The sequence below is a fragment of the Pinus tabuliformis genome, chromosome 3_1, assembly GCF_031772625.1.
Source record: "Pinus tabuliformis cultivar Carrire ecotype Pingquan chromosome 3_1, CPIR1, whole genome shotgun sequence".
NCBI lineage: Eukaryota > Viridiplantae > Streptophyta > Pinopsida > Pinales > Pinaceae > Pinus > Pinus tabuliformis.
In genome coordinates this window covers 57,535,404-57,563,247 of record NC_142301.1, presented here as the reverse complement: position 1 = coordinate 57,563,247, position 27,844 = coordinate 57,535,404, and the positions used below count along the sequence as shown (strand labels likewise).

The window sequence follows — 27,844 nt, the reverse complement described above, 5'->3', positions numbered from 1 at the left end:
AAGGTCATGCTCGTTTTCCTCAATGATTTTATCATCATAGGACTTTTCGGAAGTTAAAAATTGTAAAATGTCTTCATCGTGATTGAATACTCTCCAATTAGTGACATTGTCAGGAATCGATGGCCTAAAAAGTAATTCTATTGAAAATCTATCTGGGCTATAATCTTCGGAAGGTAGGAGTTTGGAAGCAACATTGGCTAGCAAGTCGGCTGCTGAATTTTGTGACCTGGGGATGGAAGAAATATTGAATGCCGAAAAGTGGGAGGTGAGTTCCTGTACCAGCGACTGATAATGTTTGAGATGGCTAGAAAGACAATGAATTGTATTCCTTACCCGTTTAATAATAATTTCGGAATCTCCAAACACTTTCAAATATTGAACCTAGAGGTCAATCGCTTTATATAGTCCTTGGAGTAAGGCTTCATACTCAACTGTATTATTAGTGCATTCAAACTCCAGCCTACAGGACAGCATTGTTTTTTCTCCCTGAGGGCTAACCAAAATGCATCCTGCTCCTGAGCCTTCGCTAGACTTAGACCCATCGAAATATAGTGACCAAAATAAATAAGTATTAACAATTTTATTTACAGTTTTCTCAGTATCATTAAAACATCTTGACCTATATGTTTGTGAATAATTTTCGATCTGAGATGTAGAATTGTTTACTGAGAAAGGAGATGGTTGGGCAGTGAAGTTGCCAAAGAATGAATCAGATAAATAATTCCCCAAAATGTTGTTATTAAATGCTATTGGTTGGTTTTCTTGTTCAAATTCTGTAACTGTATGGGTCATGTGTTTCTCCCGATCGATTTTTATTTGATTTGGCTTTCCCTTGTAGGGAAGCCACATATGGGACCAATCGGTAGAAATATACCCATGGAGTTTTTCAGACCAATCCCTACTCAAGATCAAACCATAAAATTCAGGTATATCAGCGATTAAGATATCAATTCTTTGAACTACTCTAGGATCAGCTGATAGCCTGATGGTTACTGAGTTGATTTCTCCTAAAACCTGGACTTTAGTCCTATCTAATTGCACAATATGAATAGCAGACTTTTGGGTTCAATGTTCAGTTTGGAACAAACTGAAGCTGGCATTATATTAGAGGATGCCCCTGAGTCAATCAAACAGTTGTGCAGGTTTCTATTGTAGATCTCGTAGGTTAGAAGGAAAGGTAGAGTATGAGAATTTGATCTATCTCCAATCAGAACTGCGTCTGTAGCTTCGACCATACCAGAAGGTGGTTGACCTGCATCATTTGTAGCTTTAGCACTGGGAAGGGGTGAAGTAGGAACAACATTTAATTCTTTGAGAAGCAATTTTTTCTGATGTTTCAATTTACTAAGTTCAAACATGGTAATGTTTGCCTTAGTCTTTTTCATGTCATCAACAATATTGTAATCCATTGAATCGGATACTACCAATGTCTTAGATGTTGACGGAATATTTGAAGTTGAAGGTTGGTTTTGCGGAACTGTTGCAGGTGGCTTCTTTGGGGGCACCTTTTCCTTTGTTGTAGTAGCACCTGCACTCCTTTTCTTTGAAGTTGTCAGAATAGGTTCAGAGGTACTTTTACTCCTAGTAGTGACAGGAAACGCTTCTTCTTCATTTTCTGTATCGAAGTTAGGCAATATAAAATCCCACATTCCATGACATTCAACAACTTCCTCTTCTTCATCAGTTGGTGAAACTGTTTCTTCTTCTCCTTCTTCAAGATCTGAATCTGCATTAGATATAACATTCGGTGGTTTTGATTTAGTTTTCTTGTAATTCTTAAAGGGCCTTTTGGTTGAGGTTTCAGCTACTTGTTTTTTGATTTCAACCATTTCATTTGACATAGTCTTGAGGACCTTTTGTAGACCCTCCATATCATATGGATCTTTAGGGGTTTTCTTCTTTGAATCATCTTTAAAAGAAACTTTTTTGGTTTTTCTATCTTCAAGAGCAGCTTTCTTCTCTAGAGCATTAATACGTTTCTCCACAGCAAGTGCTTCTTTCATGTTTTCAGCTAAAGTTGGTTTTCCAGCCCTGTCTACAAAAATAGCTATATTGGCAGGTAGTGCAGTTATATACCACTCGCTTCTGATTTGCTCACTTGGTCTGGAGGCCATTGGGATTTTATTCAAGAGTTTATTGAATCGCGCATTAAATTCTTTAATCGGTTCCCTAGGCTCTATCCTAAGATTGGAGAGATCATTTATTAATGTAGCTAAAGACCTATCATCACCATACTTAGTAAGAAACTGTTCTTGGCAAGTCGTCCAACTGGTAATGGAACCAGAAGGTAAGGAAAAATACCAGGATCCTGCTGATCCTTGCAAAGTATAAGGGAAAATCCTAACGACAACATCTTGCTCTGTTACTCCCTTCAAATTAACTGCTAACATGAAGTTATTAATATGTTCCTCAACTTGTGTTCCGTCATCTGGATTAAACTTGGGTAGCCATTTCTCAGGAGCATCAGGTAATACATGCAATGGTGCATGCATGTTGACTGCACCAGGCCTCGTCCATGGATCTGCCATTGTAACCGCAGTAGTGGATGATAATACTGTTGAAATTCCAGATGTCTGGGAAGGAGCTGATATTGAGGATTGCGCAGGTTGGGATGTTTAAGTTGCTAATCCCTGATGAACAACAATGTGTGATGAGGGAGTGGATGGTTGACTTCGCACTGGGGAAGATGAGATGGAGGATGCGGATGAAAGTGCTTCACTGTCAGATCCTTCAATGCTTTTCTTCGCCTTTTTCCTTTTGGGTAAAGGGAACTTAGTAGGTTCAATACCGATCTTTCCACTCTGAAGTCTGGTGAGAGGGTGAGGTAAATTGAATTGCGAAGTAACACTGCTTTGAGATACCTCAGATTTCTGTGGTGATATCGAGAAGCTCTGAAGTTTATGGATAAGAGACTGAACTTCAGGAGATTCAAGACTTAATTGTTCTGGAGTATTGTGAGTTTGAGCAGTGGTAGTTGATTCCTCTTCTTCATGTTTGGATACTGGAGAACCAGCATGCAATTGGGAAGTACGAGGTGATGTGGAGGGAGAATTACTCTTAGAATGGTCTGTAGATTTGGGTTTGCTTGCCATTCATAGTAGAGGCCCTCCTTCTAGCGCTAAAAATGTTGATGCCCCGAAAATCGTTGTATCAACATTGGGGATAACCACCCGGTCCGGACCTTAATACAACTCCTTCTTCGTTTGGAATGGTGGCTCCGACTGGGTATAATGGGACCAGTTTCCCAGTAATGAATAAAAAGGGGTGGATGAACGATTGATTATCTAATCTATCGATAGGTGAATAACTTAATCTATCAGCAGGAATAAAAGAACTACTACTAATCCTGGGAACTATTATTCTTTGAAATGTAGTGCTTGATGATCTTTGTCTATTGACAGGCATATAGATGACTCTATCTAATAAACATAGACATTTATTCATTCAATGATTACTTTGTTTAAATAGTTAAACAAAGTGATTAACACAATATTGCTACACTTATCATTTATATTATCGATACATATATGATCAAAAGAAAAGCATACTGTAAACATCCAATAGTGGAAGGAATAAAGAATGATGTTAAAAACACATGCATATATCCGATAATAGCAAAAGCGATCAAACGACAATTCATATAAAAAGAATGAACTCAGACATAGATAATAGTACCATATGAGCTGCTAATCACTCCCAATATCAATTGCTATTTGAGATTCTTCTTCCAACTCAGAAATACTTTCAAACAAAGATAGTAGTGCACATTTGCATAAAAGCTTCTTTGTCAAAATCAAAATGATTGGCCCAGTTTTATAAAAGAATATGCCTGAAGTACAGTAGTGCAACTTCAGGTTTTAAGTCATATACAAAACTTACGACCCTTTCTAAATACATGAAAGGGTCTATAAATACTTAATTAAGCTAACTACCTATGAAACTAAAATCCTACTTAATTGGTATCATTTGATTCTGAATATCTCCTTCACGGCAATCTGGCAGTCGGGGGCATGAATCATCACTTAGGCTGTTTGCCTTTAAACCTGAGCTACATATCGCAAGCATTGGCTCCACTTCTGGTGGTCTGTTGAGACGAGAATTGAGTTGGGCAACATAGGTGGCATCCTGTATATCAGGAATAATATACCCGATTGCATCTGTGAGGCATTTGAGGGCGGCTCTCTGGCTGTATGGTTTGACTAAGAAGAACCAATAGGTGTCCCATGTCAAACTGTTAATTCCTGTGATTAATCTCCCATTTTTCTCTAGTTCCGGATAACATGACTACTCCAATGTTTTAGCCGCTGTCAATTTACCTAGAGTACATTGAGAAATCATGTTAGACAAGTAGAGAGTATTATTAACCAATTCAACCAAATTACTTGTGGTTAATTTGCATCTTGAAATTGCTCTCTCTGCTTTCATTAACTGGGACTGCCATTCCGTAAATAATATCTCCTTATGTGATTCCAGGATTTTTGGTAAATTAGCTGCCTGTCCCTGATCGCTGTCTTGCCACTCAAGAAAATTAGTTAGTGTTTCATCAGCTTGATCCAAGTCTGTTCTAGCTTTTTCCGATTTTTCACTTATTGATGTCGTCAAATCGCATAAATGTTCCGCCTGCGATTTGTTGACATAAAAGCTTTATCTGTGTTATCAATGCCTTGTTTATCTGTAATGCCTCTGCTCTGAATTCAGCTAGCTGTGGAAGATTCTTTGTTTTCTCTAGCTGGGCTGATAGCTGAGCAATTTTCTCATCTTTCAACTTCAGCATTTGTTTATTCGCTGCTTTTAGTTGTGCCAATGCCTCAGACAGCTCTTTCTGCTTTTGAACTGCACTGTAATCAATCCTCTGTTTCTCTTCCTGCAATTTTTTAGTCAATTGATTATTTATTTGTTGTTGTGTAAACAATTGTCGTTCTGCTTGCTCTGCCTTCTGCTGTGCCTCCGATAGTTGTGCTTGTAGTGAAAAGATCTCCTGGTCTTTTGCTTTTAATAAATTACTCACCTCTGATGCCTTGTCTATTGTCGCTGCCGAATAGGCTCCAGCATATTGGGATAGTTTTGTTAGGTCATTAGAGGGGTCAAATTCCTCTTTCCAAACCACGTTGCCCGTCACTGTTTGTTCATGGAATAGGGAAGGTTATTCAGTCCTTCTCCTTTTCCGCTGTCGTTTTACCACAGCCTTATGTCTTGGGCTGTAAAATACATCTAAGGGAGGAATTTCTTCTACTTGCAAAATAATTTGATCGGAGGGGTCCTTAGGGATTATCTCTACTTCTTTAGAACTGGGTAGGCCACTGGTTCCCCTTGGAACTTGTTTTGAAGTTGTCTCCTGTGTGTCAGCTGCTTTTGATGTTTCGGCTTCCTTCGAGCACTCAAGATTGCTGATGATTGAGTAGAATTGCTGCCATTCCTGAAGCAATTTCGAGTCAATCTGGGCATCTACATTCACCTCTATGGTGCTCTGGTCCTGCTCTTTCGTCTGGGTTTCCTCTTGTTTTTTCATATGCACTTCCTCCTGTTCTTTTGATGTAACAGGAGGTTCCTTAATGAGTCGCTGCTCAGGCTCGCTTGATTCTGTCGTTGGGGTTGTTGCTAACAGATCTAGAGGCAGAGTTTGCAACCTCTATTCTCTAACTCTGTTGAATTCAACTAACCCGTCATCTTTATATTCCATTCTAGCCAGCGATTTAACTTGGGACATTGACTCAGCTGAGGAGAACAGGTCATCGAACTTATCTTCTTTATGATCAAACTTTGTCAATTTTTCCTGTTCAAGTGCATTATAGGCGACTTTGTTTGGATCAAATTGCCTATTAGGAAGAGTTGCTAGACTTAATGCCTTCATTTTTTCAGCTTCTTTCTCTGCATGTTTAAATTCATGCAGAGCGTAGACATCGCATCTTAAAGGAAAAGAGGGCCAAACCTGCTTCTTATTTTTCTTTAGAGTTTGTGTAACTCCTTTGGACATAATCTGATAGGCTATTTCCCTAGCCAACAGTTTATCAAGTATGTACAAAGGGAGGACATGAGGTTTGGCTTGGCTGCCGAAAATTCTTATATAAGTAAATTTTTCCTCTCCGAACCGTCTTCCTATGGATGTCAAATCAACCCCTGCTTGGTAGGAAATCTTAGGAGCGGGTTTATCAAAAATAGAGTAGTGAATGGGTAACATAAAGCCATTGCAAACTTGATATAAATGGTGCTTATAGTAAGTTTTCCACAACTTCTGATGGTATATATGAATGGGCATGGGGTCTTGTGGAGTCCACCTCCATCCAAGCACGGGAAATTCAGAATTAAAACACAGGGTGTCCAAGATATAAGCACTGTAGTAGAATGGGGGAATAAACCTTTCAGTGATGCGGGTTTTGCTTCTAAAATAAAAAACTGCGGTTGCTAGCTTATCTGACAGTACAGTTGCCCAGTCCATTATTTCACTATTACATGTCGCCTCCATTAAAGGAACCATTTCTATAGTGAAATTTGCGAAATCGTGTAACCCCCATAATCTACACATCATTATCCCAGAATAACAATAAGGAGAACATAGAGAGTCAACAGAGTACTTACCTGAAGACTCATGCTTGTGTTTTGCTGGATTTTTCCTCCAATCCCGAATGGGTTTGGATTCAATTTCGTTCTCTTCTCTGAATTTCTCCAGGAATGCCTTGTTGTACTTCTTCTCTGGTACAGGAAAATGATACATTTTCCTCAAATCATTAGGTTGAAATGAACCGAAGATTCTCCCATCTCTAGTGCAAAAGGTTCTGTCTGTGATTGGGATTTCCTCAATTGCCCACCTCACTACATCCGTATATGGTAGAATTTGTTCCCGGGCGGCTATCCGATGAAGGAAAGAGTCGGCTAAATCCTTTAGAGTAGCATCAGATTTCGGGTCGTATCTACTGTGGCTTGTACTGCTGTCACCTCTGGTTCTTCGGCTTCAATCAAATTATAGGTACTTTGCTAAGTGGTTTTGCTGAGTCCTAGACATGTAGTGTCAGATATCAATCCTTTTATTTTAGTTCCTGGATCAGCGATGAGTTGTCCTGTACCTGGCGAAACGGAGGCTATTGTAGTTTCCTTAGACTTCTTCCCCATTCTGCTTGAATCCACTGCTTCGGAAGAGCTCTGCACAGGAGTGAAAATGAATGTAATACAGAGAATTGGTAGTGCAAACCAAATATGAGCGAGACATATTAATCAATGCATGATGAAGGATTAACTTAAAGTGGCCGCAGATACAATCTGTGAAAAGATTTTTTAGACTTACTATTTCATTAAATGGCCGTTAAAACCTGTCAATCCTTTAAATGCCCATCATATCGTTTATTGGCCGAATGATTCGTTTAACCTTGCCTTGGATGTTTTGGCGGTTGAGCGCAGGTGAATTGCTGTTGGGAAGATAAGGCCTTTAATACGAATTAATCGTAATATCCCTGCTTTATCAATTTTTTGAAATTCACGCTTTTGGCTTTATCGCAATCGGCCGTCAGGGGAAAACTTAAATCGTTATATTGGTTCCTTTTGGAATCCCCGATTGCCGATAACGATATCGCCAATTCGCATCGGGAGTATTAACTGAGAACTTTGAAAAGTATGCATTGTACATCTCCGATCGCCGATAGCGATATCGCATCGCATCGGAGCGAAAGGGACTTTTGTTATGATAACTTGTTATTGCCGATATCCGATAGCCTTTTGCGTGTTGTCGCGTCGGAGAAAACCAATGGGTCTTTAAGTTATGCCTCCTTTGTCATTGCGACATGCAATCTGGCGATTGCTTTATCGCAATGATAAAAGATTACTCATTTATGTATTATAAGACCAATTAATTGGTTTATCAGAAAGGTTTTGTAATGTTTTTATTTTGTTTTTTGGATCTTTTTGAATAATACTAAGTTGATACCAATTAAAATAAAAAGGGGCCCATTTCATATTATAGTTTTTAGAATAAACTTGATATGAAATGGGGGGTTGTTGTAGAGCACAACACATTCCAAATACATAATAAACATCTGTTATGGTTTTCTTTTCACCTTTATTTGTTAAGACATTTACTTCTCCTTTTCCCATAATAGAAACTTTGTTATCTGTCCCTAGTGTGACTTGTGACTTCACATTCTGATCTAACATAGAAAACAGGGCTATGTTTCCTGCCATATGGTTACCGCAACCGGAGTCCAGAAACCATACATCTTCACTCTTTTCTTCAACCATATTACAAGGTAAAAACAAACTATTTTGACTGATATTTTCTCTAGTGAAATTTGCACTAGTTCTATTACTCATATCATGTTGTTTCTTCCTACATTCATTTTCACAATGCCAATATTTTTTACAATAATGACATCGGACATTGGGTTTATCATACCTTTATCCTTGAGCATGATGTTGTCCACTTTGTTGGTTGCTGCCTTGGCCTTGGTTCTGATTTGGATTGCTGCCTCTTCCTTGAGCATTTGCTGGACTGTTTCTTCCACCTTTGTTTTGGCTTTTGCCTCTTCCTCTCTTGTTTCCTCTGCCTTGACCTCTTCCTCTTCCAGAGAACATCTGGGTCTTAAAGGCATGTTCTAGAGATGAGCTTTCCTTTCTACTCAATCTCTGCTCATGTGTTATCAGTGATGCGTGTAGTTCATCAACTGAGAAGTTTGTGAGATCCTTTGTCTCTTCTATGGTGGTGACAATCACATCGAACCTTGAGGGTAGGATCCTCAATAGTTTCTCCAAAATCCTCCTTTCTTCAAGAATCTCTCCATGAAACCTTATCTGTGTGACCAGACCAATCACATGTGTGAAGAATGATTCAATATTATCTAACTCCTTCATGCATAGATTCTCAAAATCTCTCCTCAGCAATTGTAGTTTTGCTGTCTTCACTTTCTCCATGCCTTGATAGGCTGTCTTGAGAGTTTTCCATGCTTCTTTGGATGTCTTGGCTACTGTTATCCTTCGAAACACACTCTCATGCACTACTTGATACAAAAAACAGAGGGCTTTAGAATCCTTCTTCTTATAGCTCTTCAATAGATCTTTCTCTGCCTGAGTTAAACTGTTAAACTCATTTTCATCTGCTGGTTCTTCAAATCCATCCTCAACAAATTCCCATAAGTCTAGGGAAGCAATCAAAGCTTTCATGGTTATTGCCCAATAGTCATAGTTTTTCCCATTAAATTGTGGGAGCTGAGTATTAAAGATAACCATGCTAGTGCTGGCTCCATCCATTCTTGCACTCTTTAAAATACTTGACTGTGTATTAAAATAATTGACTGTCTTCAACAGCAACACAGAAAACTAGCTTGAGAAATACCTTGGATTTTTGACTGAGTCTTCACTCTGCTAGAGAAGCTGCTGCAGCAAGAAATCCTTCCTTCAGCTTCTTTGACACCTTCAAAGATCCTGGACATGCTCTGATACCATGTTGGGAATTTTTTGTTTAATTCCAAAACAAAATAGCTTGAACATAACAGAGAAAAATGCTCTGTTTTAACACAGTGGAAACTAAAATTGTTTTCTGGGAACATGGGCTTTTACTCATGCACACATAAACTTTGTATTCATTAACAAAAGATTGCAGTTACAAAAGATTCTTCCTCTATCAGAGGGATTTCACCAAGAACTCCTCAGAGCAGTAAAAAAATTCACTCTGTCTCTCACAAAATAAAATCAACACTGTTGTGTAATTTTCCTTCTCATTTATGCTACTGCGTTTTTACATTTCATCGCTTGAATGAAAGATGAGCCAAGATATCCTCTACAAAAAAAACTTACACTGCTGTGTGTAAAATTCTCTCTTACATTCACGCTGCTATGTTCTCCCTTTTTTTTTTACTTCGTAATGTTGTGCATATTTTTTACTTTCATTACATACAGAAAACAACAACAAAAAACATTACATATTGTTTGAATTATTCCCTAAAAACAAAACTCCCGTGAAATAAAAAACTATAAAATTAAATCTTTACCACAACTTACCAACAATAATAAATTCATTTATTGTTTCACTGACAAAGCCAACGGTCAATGAAAATTATAGTTCACGTCACCTAAGTTGCTGCAAGCCTGTACATTGTGTGATTTGTGATTTGCGATCGGATCGCATTGCAGAATCCCAATCGGCTGAAAACACAGGGCGTAACAAAAGACAACAGGGCACGAATGCGATTTTCGATAGCGATAAGATCGCATCGCAACATCGTGTCGAAAGAGTTCAAGAGAACAGACGAAGGCAGCGAGCATGGATGCGATTTGCGATCTGCGATTAGATCGCATCGCATGGAAAAAAGAGGCAGTTTTCTGAGATAATACGCTGCAGTGGAAATTAATACTTTAACACTTTCCATCCACTGTAGTCGAGACCATCGACCCCCACTACTGCAACAAGATCTCTGTAGTTTCGTTCGCTTACCATATGCATTGTCACCCAGTGATTCTAATTTTAATCCCCATTGTACTTGTCTTTGATGCCATGCCTGTCACTATAGCTGTACGGACATATCCCACAAATCAATCGTTTTGTACTTAAACTTGTATTATTGAATAAAATCAAAGTTGTCATACACCATAACCATATAGCTCAGCAGTCAAGTTCTTTGTACAACCCAATTCATCGTTTATGCATTTTAGCAACCGTCCTGCAAAAAGATAGTCGTAATCATTCTTAACCATTCAACTTCTAGTAGAGCAACTTATAGCACCATGTAATGGAAACTTAAGTACACCAACTTATACTAAGTGGCGTTTCTTTTCCTCTGTGCACTGTTTAATGATTAGCATTTTATTATATGCAGAAAGACGTCATGAATTTCTTTTTTTTGGTTAATTACATTACAATTGCCTAGTAGGTATGGGAAAGAATAAATGCAGTCGAAGATTATCTGTTTATCTGAGACTGACTATGTGTTCATATGTAATTAGTTTGGAGCCAAATCGTCTATTCAATCACGGAACAGGCATGGCCATGGATGGTTATGTTATTATGGCAACCTTAGCCATGTGCATCACATTCATATTTGAGTGGGATGCTAGTATATCGTAATTATGATTTATACATTAGTAAACTACTGGCCTGGTTATCGTGTTTTAATGTTTTGGTCATCGTACCGGGAATACATTTTAATGTTTTGGCGGTGATACTTGGAACGATTTAATTAATTTAATTGAATATCTAATTAAATGTAGCTATATATATATATATATATATATATATATATATATATAGATAATTCAATAAAGTATTTTACTAAACCATGATTATGTTACATTCTTTAATATTATTGTTTAGATGTTAAAAGCCAAGTTTCCTTTGTAGAAAGTAGATAGATTTTAATTAAAACATTCATTTATAAAGTTATTTTATATCATATTTTTCTCCTGTGATTTTATTTCAATTTCTTAAAAAAACTAACACAATTTTATTTCGTAGATGCTATTAGCGTTCAACAAAAGCAACTTTTATGCTTATAATTATATAAGAAAAATTGTAAACATAAAACAAACATTTTCTTTCTTTCTTTTTGTTTTGATCATCAATCAGTTGGGATAGGTGGAAACATTTCCAAATGGATCATGGTTATCTCTAGTACAGGTCGTTTGTCTAAATCTAAACTTTTTGAAACATGAATGCTCCTCTTTGTGTGCCATATCTTTTTCTTTTCTTGTTTATGGATTGCTTCTAATTTTGTAGTGTTGTGCTTGTGAGTTGCATTCCCCCCATCCCCAACCTTTTTTGGGTGTTTTTTTCCTTAGGGGCACCTGTCATACAAGTGTCCCATTTGGTAGCATGAACAACATCTCAATGTCACATTTTCTTAATCTAGAATTTCAGTCCACTTAAAGGTTTTATGTGTCACCTACTCCTTTGCTTAGGTAAATTTCTACACAAATTCAAGCAATAGTAAATAATCCCTTCCTCATTCTTTCAACATCCATCTTTTTAAATGACCTCAAACTATTTCCAATATCCTCAAGGGCCACCTCATGCAAGAAAGGAAAGGAAATATTTCGCAGCCTCACCCATGTTGCCTTCTTTGAGACAAAAATTGTTTTGGAATCAAAATCTAGGAACCAAGGGGTGATGAAAAGCTCTACTCTTCCCCAAAACTAGAGCCCTTCTTTCACTACTCTTCTAGACTAACAAAGTGAACAACCAAAATTGATTTTGAACATATGCATATATCCTAGTTGATGGTAGAGGTTTTGAAGACCCACTCATGCAGAATATTGAACCTACTCTAGAACCCATTAAATCTACAAATCACTGCCCTAGATTTAAGAACAAGAAAAAATTGATCTATATCTATTAGGTTTGGGTAAGTCAAGAGTTAGTGTTTTCTAGAGTTGTTTGACAATGTAAGGTCATGGATTTTATTGTTGCAAATCTAATGAGTTAGATCCCTTACGATCTACTTCAACTTGATAGGATAATGGACCTCCTTGGTTCCTTGATTCTAAAGCACCCCTTATAGCCTCAAAGTTAAGACAACGGTGGAATTTGTTGAAATGTTTTAATTTTTTATGACCCTATCCCTATAATTTATAATCATACTTAAATATATATTAAAGAAAAATAATATCCTATGTATTCACTTACATGGAATTTAGCATATGACTAGGGTAATTGCTACATGGCTTGTGGCTAAGGTTTCTCCAAGTTTCTCACATTAGACATGAATCAATCATTCTTATCATTAATAAATAGCCCTTTCTCCCTAGTTCACTCATTAATACTCTAAATCATGTAACATGATGGAATAATCTTCAATAATGGAAGTATACTTAATATTAAGTATGACAAAATTACTAATTGATATCTTAATCTTTTCTAATGAAAATTCCTTCCATGCTTAAACTTAGCAACAAAGTTATTTTTACTTTCTAACACCTTAATGTCGAGGCTTCCTTAGTTAACAATTGAGAGTCATCAATTAAAGAAGCAAATTTCAAATGTGTTCTCATCTTTTTTGTTGAAGAAAAGATTGGACATTTGTTTCTTAATGTTGTAGCTACTTTTAAATATCAAGTAGTTTGCTAATATGTAAATATGAGTGTGATGCACATCAATCTTACATAGCCAAAAAGTGTTAGTAATAAAATAACCATCCATGGCCATGCCTATTCGAGATTGAATAGAAGATTTAGCTCCAAACTAATTATATATGAACACATAGTCAGTGTTAGATAAACAGATAATCTTGGACAGCATTTATGCTTTCCCATACCTTACCTCACCTTAGATATTGGGATGACACTCAATGTAGGGGAGAGACTTTCAGTGGGGGTATTGGGTTGGTGCATGAGTTGATAACCACAGGTTGGGGGATGATGTGATCATATGCACAGGTGGCATATCATTCATCAATGAGCCTACAGTTTGACGGAGGCATGTGTCACACATTCCACAGGGCATATTAGGATGATGCATCAGCAGAGGATACCCATTGAGGGAACTTTCCAGTATGTGTTCAATGAGACATTGTACTGGCACATTATCAAGAGGGCCGATGGCAGACTGAGTGGTAATGGTTAGCAAGAGGGGGAAGGGTAGCATGCACTGAGTAGATTGTGAGTATCAGATACGAGTATGAGATACCCATGTATTCGCTGCCTTAGGGGATAGTTATTTGGTGTTGAAAATTGCAACAAGAAATGATAAAAATAGAAATGCAAAAACTAGCACTGTTATAAATAGCAGTTTGGGTATGAGTACTGGATTGAGCAACAAGGAATGAAAAATGGAAGTGCTAAAAATAACATTCTGTTTTTAGCAGTTAAGGATAGATTCAAATTTTAGTCAGTCCCTAGACTAAAATAGGAAGTAAAATTCAAATATGAACTTAACAGTTATTTGAAAATAAATTAATTAATTCACCATGAGTTAACTAGTTGTGAAAAATCAAACATGAAGTCTATGTGAGGACATGCAATAGTTTCTTTATTAATTGAGGAATTTATCCATCAGTTAAAGAGATATGGATGAGTTCTAATTTGAGTTTTAATTAGTTGGCTCAGTTAATTGAGTCAAGTCCAGTTAGATTGATTTAAACAGTTTGTTTAAATTAATGTGAGTTTAGTTAGTTAATGCATGATCGCATATAGCTGCATGTCAGTTTAGACAGAGACCCAATTTAGATTAGATGAGGGACAATGTACTATTAGTTGGATGAATTTTTTTCCTATAAAAGAAACTCATCCATGGAGAAGGATTTATCTCCTTCAAGATTGCGCAGTTATATCTTAAGTTAGTGAGTGTGTGGAGAGGCCAATTCACACAAGTGGCTGCACTGGACCCCAAGGAAAATTATGCAAAGAAATAAGAGGCTTGGATGGTAGAGGAGAAGGTTTGAGAGAGGCCTTTGACTGTCTATGAACAACAGAGGGATTGAAGAGAGAGCAGGATAGATTGTGAGCTGATTCTTTTTGTAATCCAGACTATATTTCCACTTGTATGATAATACAGAGTTGGGATTTTAGGCTGAGGCTTTCCCCATGATATTTCTTCTGTGTTTGTGATTTCTTGTCATTTTTAGTTATACATGTGTTCTCATTGATCGTGCTCAAATTGATTAAGCTTTCGCAAAAGGGTTGTAGAAGTGGATCAAGTATTTTTCTTTAGTATATTGCATTATCAAATGATCTACAATGGGAATTTCTACATGGTATCAGAGTAAAGGTGATCAATGAAGAACAATATAAAAGAAGGGAGAAGTTTGAAGTTTGTGATTCGTGAATATAGAAATCGAGTTCTTATCACATCTTTATTTCACCTATGGCATTCAGTGGTTTAAGACTCGAGTATGCTCTTGATGGTAGCTCGAATTATATAGCCTCGAAGGATCGCATGGAAGCAGTATTAGAGGATAACAGTCTAAAGGACTTCATTGATCAAGAAGTCCCCAAGCCAACTGATGCTACTCAATTGGCGAAATGGAAGAAATGTGTGGCTAGAGCAAGGAGAATCCTTTTGAGGGAGTTCAAGACCACATAGTGTCGAGTCTCCATGGGAAGGAGACACCATTTTCAATGTGGAAATAATTGAATACATATATCAGAATAGGAGCGATCAGAGGAAGCTGGCACTGAAAGACAAGCTTCGGAAGATCAAGTGTGAAAAGGGCAACACAACCTCTACATATCTGAACAAGCTCACCACATGCAAGGATAAGCTTGGAAGTGTTGGGATCGCGACAGCTGATGATGACATGGTGAGTCTTGCACTCCTCGGTCTACCTAAGAGCTGGCATAGCTACTAAGACTCGGTTAATGGAAGAGAGAAACTGTCAGATTGGGAACAACTTTGGTTGGATTGGATGTAGGAGGAGATAGTAAGAATCACAATAGATGATTCTTCATCCATGGAGGATGAAGAAAACTATGCCTTAGTGAGTAAGGCGAAGAAGGGGAAGGAGAAGGATTCTCTTTCCCAATCGAGTTGTTCCCAAGGTGGGAAGAATTTTTGACAAATCGAAAGTGTGATGCTTTCATTGTCATGAGGTGGGCCATTTTGCTACAAATTGTCTACTGAGGAAATCCAAGAAGGAATCTGTGGAAGGATCAGAAGTTGAGACACTGGTCTCACAGTTCGAGTTGCATTTCACACTGTTTGCATGCATGGTTTCATCCATGGTGGGAAATGGTTGGTTTCTTGACAGTGGAGCTTCTTTCCACATGACCAACGACAAGAGTTTGTTTAGTAATTTGGAGGAGAAAGATCTCCAGATACTAATAGCGAAGGGTAATGATAAAAAGTATAGTTTCTTAGGTGTAGGCACAATTTTTTTTAAGAGGGAGCATGGAGCTCACATTACCTTAACCAATGTCAAGTATGTACTAGGACTGAAGAGAAATTTGGTGTCGATCTTAAAGTTGGAAGACAGAGGCTATGATGTAGTCTTTAGTAAGGGAAAGGTTTTCCTTAGACACATCATCACTAGAGAGGTGAAGCAGATCAGTTCATGGGTCAAGAACCTGTATGCTCTTTGAGGTTCAGGATGCATGCAAAGCCTTGAGAGCAAGGAAACTGATGGAAACTTGGTGATTGAGAGGGAGAGTACATTACCTCTCAACATGCAACACCAGAAGAAGTCTTAGATGATTGTGGAGGAGCCAAAATTGGTGAAGAAGCTTCATGAGGTTACGGAGCAACCACAAGTGGGGAAGTCAAGAGGAGACAGGGTGGAGGCATCCACTCATGCAGAGACCTCTAGTAGGGAGAAATTTTGAGCCAGGTGGGTAGAGGGATCACATGAATCCATACCTCTAGGTAGGAGGTGGTGCAATGTGGAGTGATCATCCCAAGATGGCTGGAATAGGGGCAGGATCCTTGAGGTATCCAACCTCTTTGATTTATTTTCTATAGGAGCCCCCATGAGGAGTAGTAGGAGTATCTGAGTGGGTAAAGATAGATGCAGATGGAGCAGTAGAGAGAGCTATAGCGCAGGAGTCCCAGGACTATGTAGAGCTAACAGGTTGCAACAATGCGAGAGGTACAAGAGTGTTGCACGAGTTTAGGATAGCATAGAGAGATGTGCAACAATGAGAGACGAATGGAGTGTTACAGTAGCTCAGAGGTCAGAGAGGGAGCACTTGTCAACAGTAGGTAGAGCTTTGACATTAGAGTATGTTTCTAGTCCAATAGAAAGGTCAGTTGGGAGTTTTCTTTGTTTCTAGAGTTGCTAGAGCAACCACACTTGGTAGAAGTGTTGCATGCAAATCATTCCAAAGATACATGATCGGGTTCAATTTGATTCCTTTCTTGTTGTGAGGGAGTGTTGAAAATAGCAACAAGAAATCCTAAAAATAGAAGTGATAAAAATAGAACTGCTATAAATAGTAGTTTGGGTATGAGTGCTAGATTGAGCAACAGGGAATGAAAAATGGAAGTGCTAAAAATATCATTCTATTTTTAGCAGTTCAGGATGGATTTCAATTTTAGTTACTCCCTGGACTAAAATAGGAAGTAAAATTCAAATTTGAACTTAACAGTTGTTCAGAAATAAATTAATTAATTCACCATGAGTTAATTAGTTGTGAAAATTAAAACATGAAATCTATGTGAGGACATGCAACAGTTTCTCTATTAATTGAGGAATTTATCCATTAGTTAAAGAGATAAGGATGAGTTCTAATTTGAGCTGTAATTAGTTGGCTCATGTAACTGAGTCAAGTCTAGTTAGATTGATTTAAACATTTTGTTTAAATTAATGTGAGTTCAGTTAGTTTATGCATGCTTGCATATAACTGTTGCACTTCATATAACTAAATATTATCTCGTGAATAACTCATGCATGTTAGTTCAGATAGAGACCCAGTTGAGATGAGAGGAGGGACAATGTACTATCAGTTGGATGATTGTTTTTCCTATAAAGCAAACTCAACCATAGAGAAGGCTTTATCTCCTTCAGGATTGCACAGTTAGATCAAAGGTTAGTGAGTGTGTGAAGAGGTCAATTCACACAAGTGGTTGCACTGGACCCCAAGGAAAATTGCGCAAAGAAATAGGAGTCTTGGAGGGTAGACGAGAAGGTTTGAGAAAGGTCTTTGACTTTCTATGAGCAGCAGAGGGATTGCAGAGAGAGTAGGATGGCTTGTGAGCTAATTCTTTTTGTAATCTAGACTATATTTCCACTTGTATGATAATACATAGTTGGAGTTTTAGGCGAAGGCCTTCCCCGTCATATTTCTTCTATGTTATGTGTGATTGCTTCTCATTCTCAGTTATATGCGTTCTCTTTTATCGTGCTCAAATTGATTAAGCTTCCGCAAAAGGGTTGTATAAGTAGATCAAGTATTTTGCTTTAGTATATTGCATTATCACGTGATCTACAGTGGGATTTTCTACATTTGGCACATGTGGCTTCCAACATTTCATGATATATGGGGCCTATATGTTGGTTTCATGCAAGGATTAGGGAGAAGGAATAGATAGATTTCAACAATTGTTAGAGCTATGTGGTAGGAGCTTGCTATGGGATCCATGGATTGAGTTCATTGATATGACACTCCATTCTATGATGAGTAGGTTCATGGGGGCGAGTGATCTAGTCCACCTTGGGTGTGACACATGGGAGATTGATGGAACCTCCATTGTATGGCGAGGTAGATTTATCTTGGTTCTAAACACGATTGAGATTGATAGTGGATGGATAGACATTGAAATCATGGAGATTCCTAGGCACTATAAGCTTCGCCTTCACAAGTATCCCACCCTTAGGTTTTGGGAAGGAAGGATACACTCTCAGCATGATAGGAGGTTTTTCATACTCACAGTTGCTTAGCTTGACCATGGTGGCACCCTTTTGAGACTAGCATGGGATTAGGGTACAACAATATTTGGGAGTTCATCTACCCTAAGGGGTGAGCTGCTTTCTAGAGGGGGAGATCACTAGTATGGCAGGATGTTCAAAAAGGAGGATTGGTTTAGTGGCACATTTGAGACCCATGGCATTGGCTAGGAAAATAAATTTTTTGCTAGGAGGATGTAATGTTCCAAATTTTTGTGAGTGCAAAATTCACTAAGGAGTTTTGCCATTTTTTGGTGATACTAAATAAAAAGGAGAAAATATTATTTTGTGGGAGAAGAGTGGAAATTATTATTTTAATGACGAATGGGGGAAAAGTAATATTTTATTAGTGGAAGGTGGGAACCACCATGGGGGAGGACTAGCAATTATAAATAGAACTTAGAGGCCTCTATTTGGTATCTTTGACACTTGCAAACAAACACTCATTTGTACACTTTATTGTTTAGCAAGTCTACAGGCTATTTAGTCACTATTCTCTCAGCCACTATTCTCTTACAGTGCATATTCAACCTCTAATTCTTTGGACCATGTTTCCCTCCATACCTAGGGAGGTTGTTCTACAGGAGTTTTCAGGAGTTTCATGGAAACAACACACATAACTAACTAGCTTAGAGAGGGGAGTGCGTATTTCTGGGCAACCACTAATCTCATTGCTTGTCCCTATGTCAGAAAGATGAGGTAGAAGCATTGGGCAGCCATTTTAGCTGGAGCTTTCAACTAGCTAAGCCATCATACATGCGATTCACATTTGTGGGCCTGGCAGAGCAGAATTTCATGGTGTTTGGGAGTAGCTGATCCTGGCCAAGAGTTCATCCTAGTAGTTAGTTATTGGATAGCACACCTAGCATTTTGGAGGAGTTTGCGGATCAATAGGTAGTTTCTAGTAGGTCGAATTTGGTGGCCATAGCTATTGTGAGGCTCCAAGGTGGTCGAAAAACTCAATGCAAAACCATCCAAATTCCCTTCTGGGTTTCTCTGGGTTCTGGATAGGGAGTCCAAGGTTAAAATCATATAAATTTCTGGGTTGCTTTAGTACAATTTCAAGCCATTAGAAATTTAGTAGTGTAGTAGCTTTCTTGTTGGTGCAACAGTTTGGCATTCAACTCACCTCAACCATCTTCCTACCTCGGTTTGGTCCTGAGACAAGCCGAGGTGCACCATTCCACTATCTATTGTATTTGGCTTGCAGAAATATAATAAAGTGGCTCAAAAGTTCTTCATTTGGATTTTTTTGTGCGTGCTTGATGGATATTTCTTTTTCTATTTTGTTGAGTAGATTATTTGTCGTTATGGCTTGTATTTCATATTTAGCACCATTACATAATTAGATCAAGGATTGTAAGAAATTAAAATATGTTCAAAATACAAGTTGGGATGACAAAGAGAGTTGTTTGAAGATGGTCACAACATTAAGAAAAAGATGGCCAACATTTTTTTCAACATAAAATATGAGAACACATTTGAAATGTCCTTTATTAACTAATTACTCTAGATTCTTTCCACATGACCATCAAAAAGAGTTTGTTTAGTACTTTGGAGGAGAAAGATCCCCAGATACTCATAGCGATGGGTAATGATGAAAAGTATAGTGCCTCAGGTGTAGGTAGACTTGTTTTTCAAAGGGAGCATGGAGCTCGCATTACCTTGACCGATGTCAAGTATGTACTAGGACTGAAGTGAAATTTGGTGTCGATCGCGATGCTGGAAGGCAGAGGCTATGATGTAGTCTTCAGTAAGGGAAAGGTTTTCCTTCGACACATCAACACTATACAGGTGAAGCAGATCGGTTAACGGGTCAAGAACCTCTATAATCTTAAGGTTCAAGATGCATGCAAAGCCTTGAGGAGCAAGGAAATTGATGGAAACTTGGTGTTTGAGAGGGAGAGTACATTACCTCTCAACATGCAGTGCCAGAATAAGTCTCAGATGTTTGCAAAGGAGCGACGATTGGTGAATAAGTTTCAAGAGGTTGTGGAGTAGCCACAACTAGGGAAGCCGAGAGGAGACAAGGTAGAGGAATCCACTCACGCAGAGACCTCCAGTAGGGGGAAATTTTGAGCCAGGTGGGCAGAGGGATCACATGCATCCATACCTCTAGGTAGGAGGTGATGCAATATGGAGTGTGTTATCGGAAAAACTAGTGTCTATTGAGAGCTGTTAGTCCCACTAAGATGGGTAGCTATCTTAGAAACAAACAATTTAAAGTTACTTGTGTTTTCCTTTATGAGAGATAGAAGAGAGAGAAGTAGAGAGTACCAACCTCAGTCTTTCGCTTGGCTCCTTACTTGTTCCCTCTCTCCTTTGATAGAGCTTTCGCCACTCCTTTCTCACTTGTCCCACTTCAAAGAACACCTATAGAGACAAAGCAGTGTAATACCATCAAAGCATAGAGATGATGTGTTTTCCACATGAAGGCAGGGTGGTCTGCCTAGTTGACCAGTTTTCATTCCCTGGATCAAACACAACTATTAGTCAAATTACATCCCTAACTGGTCTTTTTATGCAAGTAATGTCTCGTCAATCTCTAGTCCGTCCACCTGACGAGCGCGAGTGATTCGGTGATTGTGACTGAAACCCAGGGGGTATACACCCTGGTCTACTTCGACAGGAAAACTTTAGGTATAGGGTAGGCTTCCGCGGAGGATATATGACTAGTCTGACACACCCATCCATTTAGGAAAATGGGATTAGACTGGAATAAGATTCCCTCATCAAAGTTATGAGAGTGGATGCGTCCCACCATTCACCTTTGTCTATTTCGATGGACAGAGCCAAGGAAGTGTTTTGTCTACAAATGCAGATGGAGCAATCTTGCAAATGCGAGAACTTTCATATGGTAGCCTGGAAACTCTAATTTTCTTTATACCTGGGGGCATGCAAACCTTTTGCATGCAAGTGAAATGTGGCCTTTTGATTTCGTAGTTTGTAGGCTCTCAACCCTTTAACCTCATAGGTGGGTTGTTCCTAGCTTGCTTAATAAAGGCTCCGAAGTAAAGTTTGGAATGGGGCAAGCTCCCTAAAAGATGAACCTATAGATGAGACATCCTTATTATACGACTAGCACGAGCAATTTTACGTGAAGTTCAAGCTCATTAAAAAATAAACGTAGAAATGAGCATATGTTCCACTAGAGTTTAAGATCATTAAAAAATGAACCCACCTTCGGTAAACAACCATTGCGATCACATAATTATCAACTTTTGAACCTTGGTCGTGTTCTTACCATCACCTCCACTCTTTTTTAGCTGATCATATGCCTCCATTTGGTTGTTTACCCCTTTTGAGGAACAACTGCCACGAGTGATTCTATTAGCCACCTTCTCTACACTGCCATGTTTGAAAAGTTCCAAACCTTACCTAGAACCAGCTACTATCCAGAAACATCACTCGTTCCTCAGAAAACGAGTCTCCTTTAAGCTCTTTTCATCTGACTCGTAAAATATGAAAAGATTGCCGAGAAAATGGCCTCTCTAGCTCGTTAAAGTGATTGGAAATGCCATCCCTCCTCTAGATTTTAATATTTTTGGACCTGAGGAATCATTACACAAAAAGATCGAGCACTTGTCTTGTTCGGCTCGTTAAAACTATAAAAAAGTCATCCCTTTAATATTATTTTATACTTTTTTGGACTTAAGGGATTATACTACGAAAAATGAATATTGGAGTTTCCTTTCTATCTCTTTTCAGACTCTCTAAAATTGAAAAGGACCGAGTTATCTTTGTCATTAAACTCGTTAAAACAATAGCGACAAACTTGTCCATGCAGACAAGAGCGAGTTTAACTGTCGCTAGGCTTGTTAAAACATAGCAACAGGTTTGCTCGAAGGGAAAATTATAGAACAAGCATATGTTATCCTCCTTAATCTTGGATCGAGTTGCATTTCGGGCAAAGATTGAAAGAGTTTTGAAGACCCCGGATCTAGTTTCATCCATCTGGGTTGCGATATATTCAGGAAAATAAAGACATCAAATGTACATCATAGCTGCACAAATAATCATCCGAGCTAAGAGATTATGGCTCTACCAGAGTCATCAGTCTGCCACACAGACAGTTGTCTGTCCTATGTACATGAAAATGAATTTATAAAGCTGAGCATGGGAATGGCCGCGTCAGCTAGATCATGAAAATATTATGAAGATAATGTACTTTATTGTATCTTATTACAAGTCAACTTCTAGTTCGAAAAAACCTCGGATAGTCATGATAAAGCATTTCACCCGACATCAGAAGATTTACGACCTCATGCTTTAGGGGGCAACTGTGATCAGGTGCTCATGTCCTAAGTGTCGTAAAATGCTCAAAATTTAAAGTGCTTAGAACTGGTTCAAAGTTGAATTACTAGAAAGTGCTCATCTTCTTGATTCTGGTGCCGCAAACGGTCCAAAAAACGGTCGCCGTATGAGGAAGTTATGGCAAAAAGAAGAATTTGTCCATAACATTAGAAATTTTATTTTTTCAAAAAAAAATTAAAAAAGGAATATTCCGTCGGGCACGAAATCCGAGGCAACCACCAAGCATTAAATGTAACTGCAGTTAATTTGGCGGAATTTTGGCAGGAGCGCCAAATTTGGCGGACCCACCATAATTGGTGGAGCTAACTAAAGTTAGCTGGAGTTTTTCTAGGGGCAAACTGGAGAAACTTTAAATGGCCATAACTTTGGCTAGGAAAGTCGGTTTTGGATGAATTTTTTTTATATTTTTGGTAATTTCGACCTTCTGAAGCCATTGGTGCAGTTCTTACAGCCATCTGAGGTCATTTGCAGAGGTTTTGGAGCCGTGAAAGTTCTAGGAGCCACCAGGGCCCAGTTTTGTGAAGACTGTATAGGGTTGCAGGTATCCATTGGAGGTGATCCAATAGTCAATCCTGAAGGATTCAAGTGTTCTGAATCCATTTTTACCATCTATTTCTCCTGTATATGCTTATATTCAGCTGTATTTTCAATTTGAGTATTTAATAAAAACAAGGACAAGCTCGGTTGGGAGCTTTGGACCCAGCAGACGTAGCCCTGGAGGGGGTGAACTGCTTTATCAACTTCTTTTGCATTTGTGGTTGATTTATTTTGTAGATCAAATTCGTTTTAATGTGTTAAATAGTAAAAGGAAATAACTCTCCTATGCTTAAATGGGTCATGAACAGCTGCAAATTTCATGTGTTTTCTTTTCTGCAAGACATGAAAATCTTTTAAACATGTTTAATTCTGAATTGAATACCTTGCAAACAAATTTCAAGTAGTTTCAAATTCAGATCAAGTTGGTATCAGAGCTCAGAGTTTTTGTGCAAAGATCTTCTAACTGTCTTGCAAAGTATTGATGCTTACTAGGTTGAAACTAAAAAGAGGGGAAGGACAGTTGACTAGAGAACGACAGAATCCTCAATCAAGGAAGGCCAGAGAGCCATCACCTCCACCTTCAATTTCACCCTCAAGAGTCTCAGCAGAAGCTTCAAGGATGTATGAACATGAAGGAGAAATTCCTACAGAGACAGATCCAAGAGAAGAAGAAAGAGTCTTCAGAAAGGCTTTCTTGGACCTCACTGAAATGGTGAGGATATTGTACCAAGAAAGAAATGAGAAATTGGCTGCAGAAGGGTCCAAACATCCACATGAAGGAGAGGGCTCTTCAGGAGGTAAGAAGGATGATGATCATTCCAAGAAAGGACATGGAGGAAATGGTGATCCACCACCCCCATCTTCACCTTCTTCCTCTTCATCCTCGTCTTCTTCTGTTCATCAGCATAGATCCTCTGGAAAAAGTCCTTTTTTGAAGCTTGATGTCAAATTCGAATTACCTATGTTTAATGGTGAAGTGAATGTAGAAAAGATTGACAACTGGATTAGGCAGTTGGAAGTTTAATTGAGGATCCAAAATATGCATGATGATGCCACAAAGATTCAATTGGCTTCTTTGAGAATGGATGGAGCAGCATTGGTCTGGTGGGAGGCCAAGACTAAAGAGGAGATCAAGAAATTTGGTAAGGTTACCTTAACATGGCCTGAATTTCTATTAGCCATTAAAAAATAGTTTTATCCTCTTGCTCACATGCAGAAGGCCATTATGAATTGGCAAAATTTCAGACAACTTAAGGGTCAGAGTGTCCAGGACTACACCCAAGAATTCAGGAGAAGAGGTCTCTTGTTAGGGGTAGTTTTGCAGACTCAGGAAACCTTGCTGAAATACATTGGTGGCTTGCATAGCTACCTTAGACACACCATCTTGATGTTTAACCCTACTAGCCTGGACGAGGTTTGTGTCCAAGCTACCCATTTAGAGGCAAGGGGAAAAAAACATTTGAAGAGGGTAGAAACAAGCCCCCCAAGGGGAAAAACAAAGAGAAAACCTCCAAGGGAAAGAGCAAAAAGAATGCATCTGTCACACAGGAGAGTGAAAAAGTGATTTGTAAACACTGTTCTAAACCAGGCCATGAGGAGAAAAACTGTTGGAAATTATATCCTGAAAAAAGACCTCAATCTAACAAATCCAAAGGGAAACAGAAAACTGCTGCTACTACATCTACACCACAAGATTTAGGGGAATATTCAGGTGATGAGACCAAATTTGCAGCCATGGGTTTGAAAAACTTGAAGGGAAAAGAAATTGAAACTCAAGCCAGCACTAGTACCTCAAACTGCCATGTACAAGCTCCTAATGAGGAAGAAAGAATTGAACTGTTTCATGTGAGGGTGATTTCAAAACATACTAAAATTGACACACTTTTTGATAGTGGGTCACAAGCAAACCTTATATCAGAGGACTTGGTCAAGCAGCTTAAACTTGAGACCGTTCCACATCCGAAGCCATATCCACTTGGATGGATTTGCAAGGATGCAAATTTACAAGTTTCAAGAAAGTGCACATTGCGCTTTGCAATTACTGCACATTTTATTAACACAGTTGAACTTGATGTGGTACCTTTTGATATAGCAAGAATTGTTTTGGGAAGTCCTTACTTGTTTGGCAGGAAAGCTATCTTTCATTGCCATGAAAACAAATATCATTTGTTCAAAGATGGCAAGGAGCTCATTGTTAGAGCTCATCGCAAGAAGACAAATATAGCGATGGTGAATGCGGGACAGGTAAAAAGGCTGGTCAATTCAAGTAAGAATTTTGTTCTTCTTATGATTAAGCCCAAGGTTGATGTAAATCATGAGTCATTTGACAATTGTGATCCAAAAATTAAATCAGATCTGTATGATGTAGTTGATGCATATCATGAGATGTTTCAGGAGCCAACAGGTTTGCCTCCTAAGAGGGAGATTCAGCATGAAATCCATTTGCATCCAGATTGTCCTCTTCCAAACATAGGCATGTACCGCATGTCTATTATGGAGAATGCTGAAATAAAGAAGCAAATGAAGGACTTGTTGGACAAGGGTTTCATAAGGCCAAGTACTTCGCCATGTGGGTCACCGATTGTATTGATTCTAAAGAAAGATGGCACTTGGCGTATGTGTGTTGATTTCAGGGCCTTGAACAAGATAATGGTAAAGAATCGTTACCCACTTCCAAGGATAGATGATTTGCTAGACCAGCTGAAAGATGCTCGATATTTCACTAAGCTAGACTTGCGTAGTGGATATCATCAAGTAAGAATTGAAGAAAGTGACATTTGGAGGACAGCCTTTAAAACCAAACAAGGACTCTTTGAGTGGCTTGTGATGCCGTTTGGTTTGTGCAATGCACCTGCAACTTTCATGCGGGTAATGGATGATGTCTTGTGTCCTTTTCTTGATGATTTCGTTATTGTCTACTTAGATGACATCTTAATTTTCAGCAAGTCTAGAGAAGATCATGTCATGCATGTTAGAAAAGTACTTGATGTTTTGAAGAAGAATCAGTTATTTCTTAAAATGTCAAAGTGTGAATTTGGAAAGACTTCTTTGGTTTATTTGGGACACATAGTAGGAGGAGGTGCTTTGAGAATTGATCCTGCTAAGATTGAGGCTATTGTGAAGTGGCCTACTCCCAAATCCATAACAAAGGTAAGAAGTTTTTTGGGTGCAGCTCAATATTGGAGGAAGTTTATCTCTAACTTCTCTTCTATAGCAGCTCCTATGCATGCAGTGACAAGTGTGAAGCATGCTTTCCAATGGGGAGGCAAGCAGCAAAAAGATTTCGAATCTTTGAAAGAGAAGATTAGTTCAGCTCCAGTCCTTGCATTACCGGATTTGAGACAGCCATTTGAGATACAAACTGATGCTAGTGATTATGCTATGGGTGCAGTTCTTCTACAACATGGTAAGCCTATTGCTTTTCATTCTGAAACTTTTAATGGTGCTGTTGTAAATTATCCTACATATGATAAGGAGTTGTATGCGTTGGTACAAAGCGTCAAAAAGTGGAAACACTACTTGATTGGCAAAGAAACTGTTATACATACCGACCATTAGCCCTTACAGTACTTGCAATCACAAAGCAAGTTACAACAGTCACGACACTTCAGATGGATGGGCTTCTTGCAACAGTTCCATTTGGTAATAAGGTATAAGAAAGGTACTTTGAATAAGCTTGTTGATATGCTTTCAAGGCCTATTATTGGTGCTATTAATTTACTTAAGAATTATTCCATTGTACATGATAGTTACATAGAACAATATGCATCTGATGATGACTTTAAAGATGTGTATGCTAACTTGAGTAAAGGAAATCATGTAGAGGAAAATGACTATCACATGCATAACAATTTGCTGTTTCATTTGGGAAAGTTGTGTATACCACAGGGGGAGAGGATAAATGTCATAAGAGAAGCTCATTCTTATCTTATTGCTAGCCATTTTGGTGTGAGCAAAACAGTTGCACATCTACAGAGGTATTGCTATTGGCCTCGCATGGAAGATTCTGTTTCAAGGTTCATAAGAGGTTGTTCATTATGTGCTACAAGCAAGCCTAGCAACAGGAAGCTTGGTTTGTATACTCCTTGGCTGATACCTTCTAGACCATGGGAGAGCATCTCTATGGATTTTGTAGGAGGTTTGCCAAAATCTCGAAAGCAGCATGATTATTTATATGTAGTAGTTGATCGTTTTAGCAAAATGTGTATACTTATGCTTTGTAAGAAAACTATAACTGCTGAACAAACTGCTGAATTATTTTTTCATCATGTATGGATTCACTTTGGTTTGCCTACTTCCATTATTAGTGACAGGGATTCCAGATTTGTGGGGAATTTTTGGTCCAACCTATGGGAGATGATGGACACAAAGTTGAAGAAAAGTACTGCTTTCCATCCGCAAACAGATGGACAAACTGAAGTTGTAAACAGAACCATTGTGCACCTCTTGAGAGGTTATTGCAGCAAGCATTCCAAGCTTTGGGATGAACATTTGTACTACATACAGCATGCTTACAATCGTGCCAAGCACTCTTCCACAAACACCAAACCATTTGAAGCTTGTTTTGGTTACTTGCCAAAATCACCTCTTGATTTCATTCTTGAGAAAGATGTTGCCATTGAGGGACATAGTGACATTGACAAAGCTCGTTCATTCATTGAAAGAATTTAGCAAATACATCAACAAATTCAAGAACAGCTTGAGAA

The 27,844-nt window shown here is 38.4% G+C and overlaps 2 long non-coding RNA genes across 2 annotated transcripts in view; both read left to right on the top strand.

The window, feature by feature from the left end:
* The window catches only part of LOC149185754 (uncharacterized), a 63,695-nt gene extending 52,696 nt beyond the window's left edge, over nucleotides 1–10,999 (top strand). Inside the window, exon 3 of the long non-coding RNA XR_016255647.1 lies at nucleotides 10,851–10,999. This is a non-coding gene — a long non-coding RNA (uncharacterized LOC149185754). The remainder of the gene's footprint in view (nucleotides 1–10,850) is intronic.
* The window catches only part of LOC149185751 (uncharacterized), a 238,555-nt gene that overhangs the window by 103,262 nt on the left and 107,449 nt on the right, over nucleotides 1–27,844 (top strand). The window lies entirely within an intron of this gene.